Source organism: Frankliniella occidentalis, unplaced genomic scaffold (genome assembly GCF_000697945.3).
Source record: "Frankliniella occidentalis isolate FOCC.00 unplaced genomic scaffold, Focc_3.1 Scaffold373, whole genome shotgun sequence".
Classification (NCBI taxonomy): Eukaryota; Metazoa; Arthropoda; class Insecta; order Thysanoptera; family Thripidae; genus Frankliniella; species Frankliniella occidentalis.
In genome coordinates, this window is record NW_026267496.1 from 142,600 (window position 1) to 147,983 (window position 5,384).

Genomic DNA, 5,384 nt, shown 5'->3' on the forward strand with positions numbered 1-5,384 from the left:
CAGCCGAGTTGAACATTTACATTCATCGTTTAGGTGTTGTAAGTGCTGTTCTTTGTATTTGTTCGTTTCACTACATTTTACGTCGATCTAGTCATTATCCTTATATAATCTCTATCTCTCACAATAGGCATTTCAGCTGGTCGAGAACATGACGTGCACTCGCGTTTGACACTTATTCTAATCATTAACTACTACCATGTTAAGTATGTTGCTGGTGAGTCAGTGAATTATTAGTTTCATTTGATCCGAATTAGGTGCACATTCTTATTTCAGATCAGGCTAAAATTCAAAGAGCCCGTGGGCTGGGGACCAAAATCTTGTTTGCTTCTTGAGCCGACTTCTGCCAGTCTACAAGACAACATCACCATCTTGATCCAAAGCTGATCCGAAATAGGTTCATATGTCCCTATTTCGGGTCAAAATCACGACCATGCTCAAACTGCCATATCTCCGAAACGAGTGCAGTTACGGACACACACAAAAAAGCGTTTTGTTAAGGAAAATCTAACATTTTAGTGCGTACCTACGTGATTGTTCTAAAACCTGTGGGCTTAGGTTTAGGACAGGGATACAAAAACTCATTTAAAAAGGCAACTTTTTCGCACTAGCTGCATTTTAATATCTAAGTTCCCTTTTTTTTTACGCTACCCAATTATGTGGTTCCGACATGGGGATATTCACTAGGGTTCGTAGCGTACGGACTATTTCGTGCTATTCCCCTGCCACTTCGGATATTTCTCGCCTATTTCGGATTATTTCAGGGTATTTCGCAGTGTTTCGGAGTATTTCAGGGGTATTTCGCGACTATTTTACCGACTATTTCGCCTCTATTTCACTATTATTTCGGACTATTTCAGGGTAAGGTGTACGAAATATTTCGCAAGTGATTTCCCCGTCGGGTTCCGACTCGAAGATCAAGCCCTTAGCTCAGTATTACCAACGTCGGTGTTTAAATGTCATTTAAAAAAAGTGAACTCTACGATAGCTAAAGCGTGAAAAAGATACCCCACCATTAGTTTAAACATTCCTCGCGATTTGTATACCATCAAAACCATAGAATCGATACTGAACTTGTCCAGAAACATCAACTCAGAAAATCGACCAATTTCGACAAAATTTCTACTAAAATGACCCAAAATCAGCTCTAATTTTTGCTGGAGAGTTTTTTCCGTTGCATTTTCGAGTTCCACAGGTCTAATTTAGTCGAAATCCACCCTCACATAACGCATGTAGGTCGGTGTGGTCGTCATCGAAATTTGACGGTGATTTTATCACGACTCCTAACTACACCCCACTTTACATGCGCCATGAAAAAAGTACCCCACCGACATTTCAACCATCCCTAGAGGTTTGTACGCCCTCAAAACCATAGAATCGATACCCAGCATGACCTGAACTGTTAATTTACAAAATATACTAATTTAGGTGAAATTTCTCATAAATTGACCAAAATTAGTAGTAGTTTTGGCCGGAGAATTTTTTTTCTTGCATTTTCGAGTTCCTAGGGTCCAATTTAGTCGGGATCGACTCCCGGATGAAGCCTGTAGCTCAATATTAGTGGCGTCGACTTTTGGGGGTAGTTTTCTCATACTACCCCCGAAAAACCTACCCCCGCAGCAAAAATCAGACAGGTGCTACGGGCCAAATCGACCATTTGGGTGTTAGGAACAAGTGTGCAAAGTGGCTTGCTGGTATCACAATTTGCAGTATGGTTTGGTGTACCGCTAGTACTATGAGAAGTTGAGGCGGCGACTCGCTGTGTGGAAGCCATGGAGGAAGTATATTAGACGTGGAGGGAGCGCTGCCTATACCAGCCCATGGTACGGCCGCGTGCCGAGATGTCGCGGTGGCCGATTGCAGAATACGTGGGACTGCTCCTCCAGCCACCACCGCAACGCCAGTCAGGGATTGTTTTGACTCCGTCAGCGCCGGCGACGGCCGGTAGCGGCCGGACGCTTTTATCACCGCAACCCGACCCCACTCCACCCGCTCCACCCCACTAATTCTTTACCTTCAAATTCACAGAAGAGTGATGCTATGACGAATTTTTTATTCATACCACCGTCTTACTCGCATTTTTCTCTTTCAAACCCAATGTCAATTGAAGTCGTAGGCCGATTTTGAACCGAAAACCACTGTGATTCACTCATACTCATACTCGTGACATTACACACAGCCACGCCCGCACTGTGCGCATGTCAAATACATTTTCGGTTCAAAATCGGCCTACGACTTCAATTGACATTGGGTTTGAAAGAGAAAAATGAGAATAAGACGGTGGTATGAAAAGAAAAATCGTCATAGGATCACTCTTCTATGAATTTGAAGGTAAAGAATTAGTGGGCTGGAGCGGGTGGAGTCGGGTCGGGTTGCGGTGATAAAACGTCCGGCCGCCACCGGCGCTCGGCAAGGGCCTGACGAATGCAAAACAATCCCTGACTACTGTTGCGGTGGTGGCTGGCGCAGTAGGTGTTGGCACGGCTCAGAGGCCTCGTGCTCCCTCCACGTCTAATACTCCATGGTGGAAGCTGAAGAAGGCGCGGGGCGGCGTCGCGTCACGGCGCCTGGCCAACCCCCTCAGCCCCCCCCCCCCCCCACCCTGGAGGAGCTGGCGGCGGCCCGTCTGACGTAGGCCGCGCCGCCGCGCCGGGTGGTGTTCGCGGAAGTCCCGCTGAAGCACCCTGCTCGCTTGATTCATCCGACCGCTATGACTGGCCTGCCTCTCTCGCGCTCGAGTGTGAGTGGGTGGGTGGGGGCCGCGGCCGAGGCGCGGCTTTGCGGGAGAGAGGCAGAGAGAGCCCCGGCCAACACGGTTCAGTTCGCACTCCTTGCAGCGCCAAGTGCAAGCCCAGTGCACAGTGAAGCCCGGGTGCTGCAGCGGTACAACCCGGGTGTAGCATTAGCCCTGGAGCAGCCCTGGAGCAGCCTTGGTGCAGTCCTGGTGCCACTCTTGGCGCAGCCTTGGCCTTGGTGCAGCCTTGTGAGTCCTGGTCCTGGTGTCACCCCTGGTGCAGCCCTTCTGCCGTCCTGGTGCCGCTCTGCTGCAGCCCTGGTGCAGCCTACCGCAGCCCTGGCCTCGGTGCAGCCCCGCCGGCGCCGCTAATGCGCCGCTGCAGTTGTTGTAACGTGTCGCTCCTCTACACTCTCGAGCGCGGCGAGGGGAAGACAAATGATTCCGTTTGCGGCCCCAGCTTTTAATTGCCGCCGCCTGGCCCGGCCTGGCCGGGGCCGTGCCGCACCACACCGCTAGTAGGGGGCCAGCTGACACGGCCGGCCCATGGCGGCAGCCGACCCGGCCCGACCAGGCCCGACCGGACTATCAATTTCATTATCAATTTATCATCGGCTTGAGCTGTGGCGTGGTGTGGCGTGACGCGGTATGGTGGTGTGAGAGCCAGCGCGGAGGCCCAGTGTGACGGGGCGGCGCAGGGTTTGCAGCAGGGTCACCCCCACCCCGCGCGGTCCGTATACAGTACAACCCGGCCTTTTCGCTCGCCTCCCGCGCACTCCAACGCGGCCGCGCTTCGTTCCTCGCCCGGCGCCGGCCGGACACAGCCGGGGGGCTGTCTGTCCTGCTGGTGTTGTGGTTCTGCGCGCGCGCGCACCAGCACCAGCCTCCTACTACAAGCACACCGAGGCCCTCTGCCTGCACCTCCTGCACCACGCTGCTGCCGCCCTGCGCCACACACATCGTGGCGGACGCTGACTACCAACCACTCAGTTTACGGTGACGGCGCACATTGTACATTGTGGAGGGGCTCCTGTTTGTGTGTGTGTGTGTGCGCGCGCGCGCCGCTCTGCTTGTGCTGCTGAGCCCCTGGGCCCCAAGGGCCCCCAGGCTGCTGTATGTATCGACGGGCTCAGACAATGCCGCCAGTGGCCTGCCTCCTACCCTCCTACCCTCCTACCCTCCTACCACCACCACACCTCTAACCCTCCCTTTCTCTCCGGTTCATCCTATATCTCCCAACCCCATCCCCACCTCCTCCGCGCGTCCCCTTCCCTTTCCCCCCACAGAGCCCTCTCGGTATTTGTAATGCGGCCGATCGGTAAATCTCACGCGCACACACACACACGCTCACACAAACAGTGCGTCGCATTGAATATTCAAAACGCTCGGGATTCGCGCCCGCGCCCCCCGCGCTGCTGCCGCTGCTCTGGAGCCGGTTGGTGTGCACGGGGGGCGGCTTTGGTCCTGGCCTCGTTGTCCTGCTCCAGGACGGGCTCAGGTGGTGAGGGTGGCGGCGGCGGCGGCGGTATCCAGCTCGCGCTCCACCGGGACACCCCAGACCCCGGCCCGCCCCCCAAGGCCGCCCCCGCCGGTGTACTTAGCTCCATCCCTCGGTCAGCTAATTAAGTTGTCCCAAGTTTCGTAAAGCAAACTTAACAACAACGGCGGCGGCGGCGGCGGCGGCGGCGGCAGCGGCCCGGTGTTGTCGGTGTGAGTGTGCCATCTCAAGTTTTGTGTCGGGCGGGACGGTTCCAGCTCCAGCTCGCGGCCCGGGACATAATGTGACGCTGGGACCCGCTGGAGTCTCCGCGTGCCGATCGGGCGTGCGGGCGGGGCGGGGCGGGGCGGGGCGCCATCAGACTTTAATTATCCCCGAGCCACACCGGCTCACGGGGGGGACTTGCACCGCCGCCCCACCACGCCCCGCCTAGCCTCTCGGCCCCCACGGGGCTCCGCAGACTTCTTATTCGTCCCAAGCTCCATAAACTCGACGTAAATGGAGCTAATTAACTTAGCAAGTGGGGCCCAGGAAGGGGTGAAAACGGGCCCCAAGTTCCATAACAGGATCGCTTTCGATGGTCGTTGGTGTCGCCCTGCCTCCCATGCCCTCCACGGCCTCGGCCGAGTTTCGGGGCGGGGTGGTGAGCACGCCGTCGTGCTGGCCCCCAACGCAAACGCAAAATGTTTTCCCGCCAGAAGCCTCGCCTCGCCGCTTTGGTGCGCTCGGAGCGCCGCCGGGCCGGGGCCCCGCGGGCTGCGCCGTGAATGGAGATAATGCTGAATGGCACACAGTTATCGCTTTTCAATTTTATTTTTGGCGGGACAAGGACATCGCGATAGTGCTCGGGGTACAGCAGCTCCCACGCGGCGCTCCCGGCCCCGCTGCGCCAGCGCCACCCCCTGCTCTCTCCTCTCTCCCTCCTCCTCCTCCTCTCAGCGCGGGCGGGGCGCCCCGCTCTCTCTTGCGCGCGTCGGAGTGGAAAGTTTTGTCTGTGGAATTTTTCATCTCTCGGCTCGGACGTTAAACTTGTTGTGCGGCTCCACGGGTGGTGAGTGAGATCGGTGAGATCCTCGCCCCCGCGCCACCTCCTCTGCGCTCTGCGCTGGCCGGGACCGACCGCCCCTGGTCGCCTCGTCCCGCCCCGCCTCGCCC

General features: G+C 56.3%; 1 long non-coding RNA gene across 1 annotated transcript in view; it reads left to right on the forward strand.

The window, feature by feature from the left end:
• LOC127751188 (uncharacterized) overlaps positions 1-5,384 on the forward strand; it is a 28,058-nt gene that overhangs the window by 21,542 nt on the left and 1,132 nt on the right. The window lies entirely within an intron of this gene.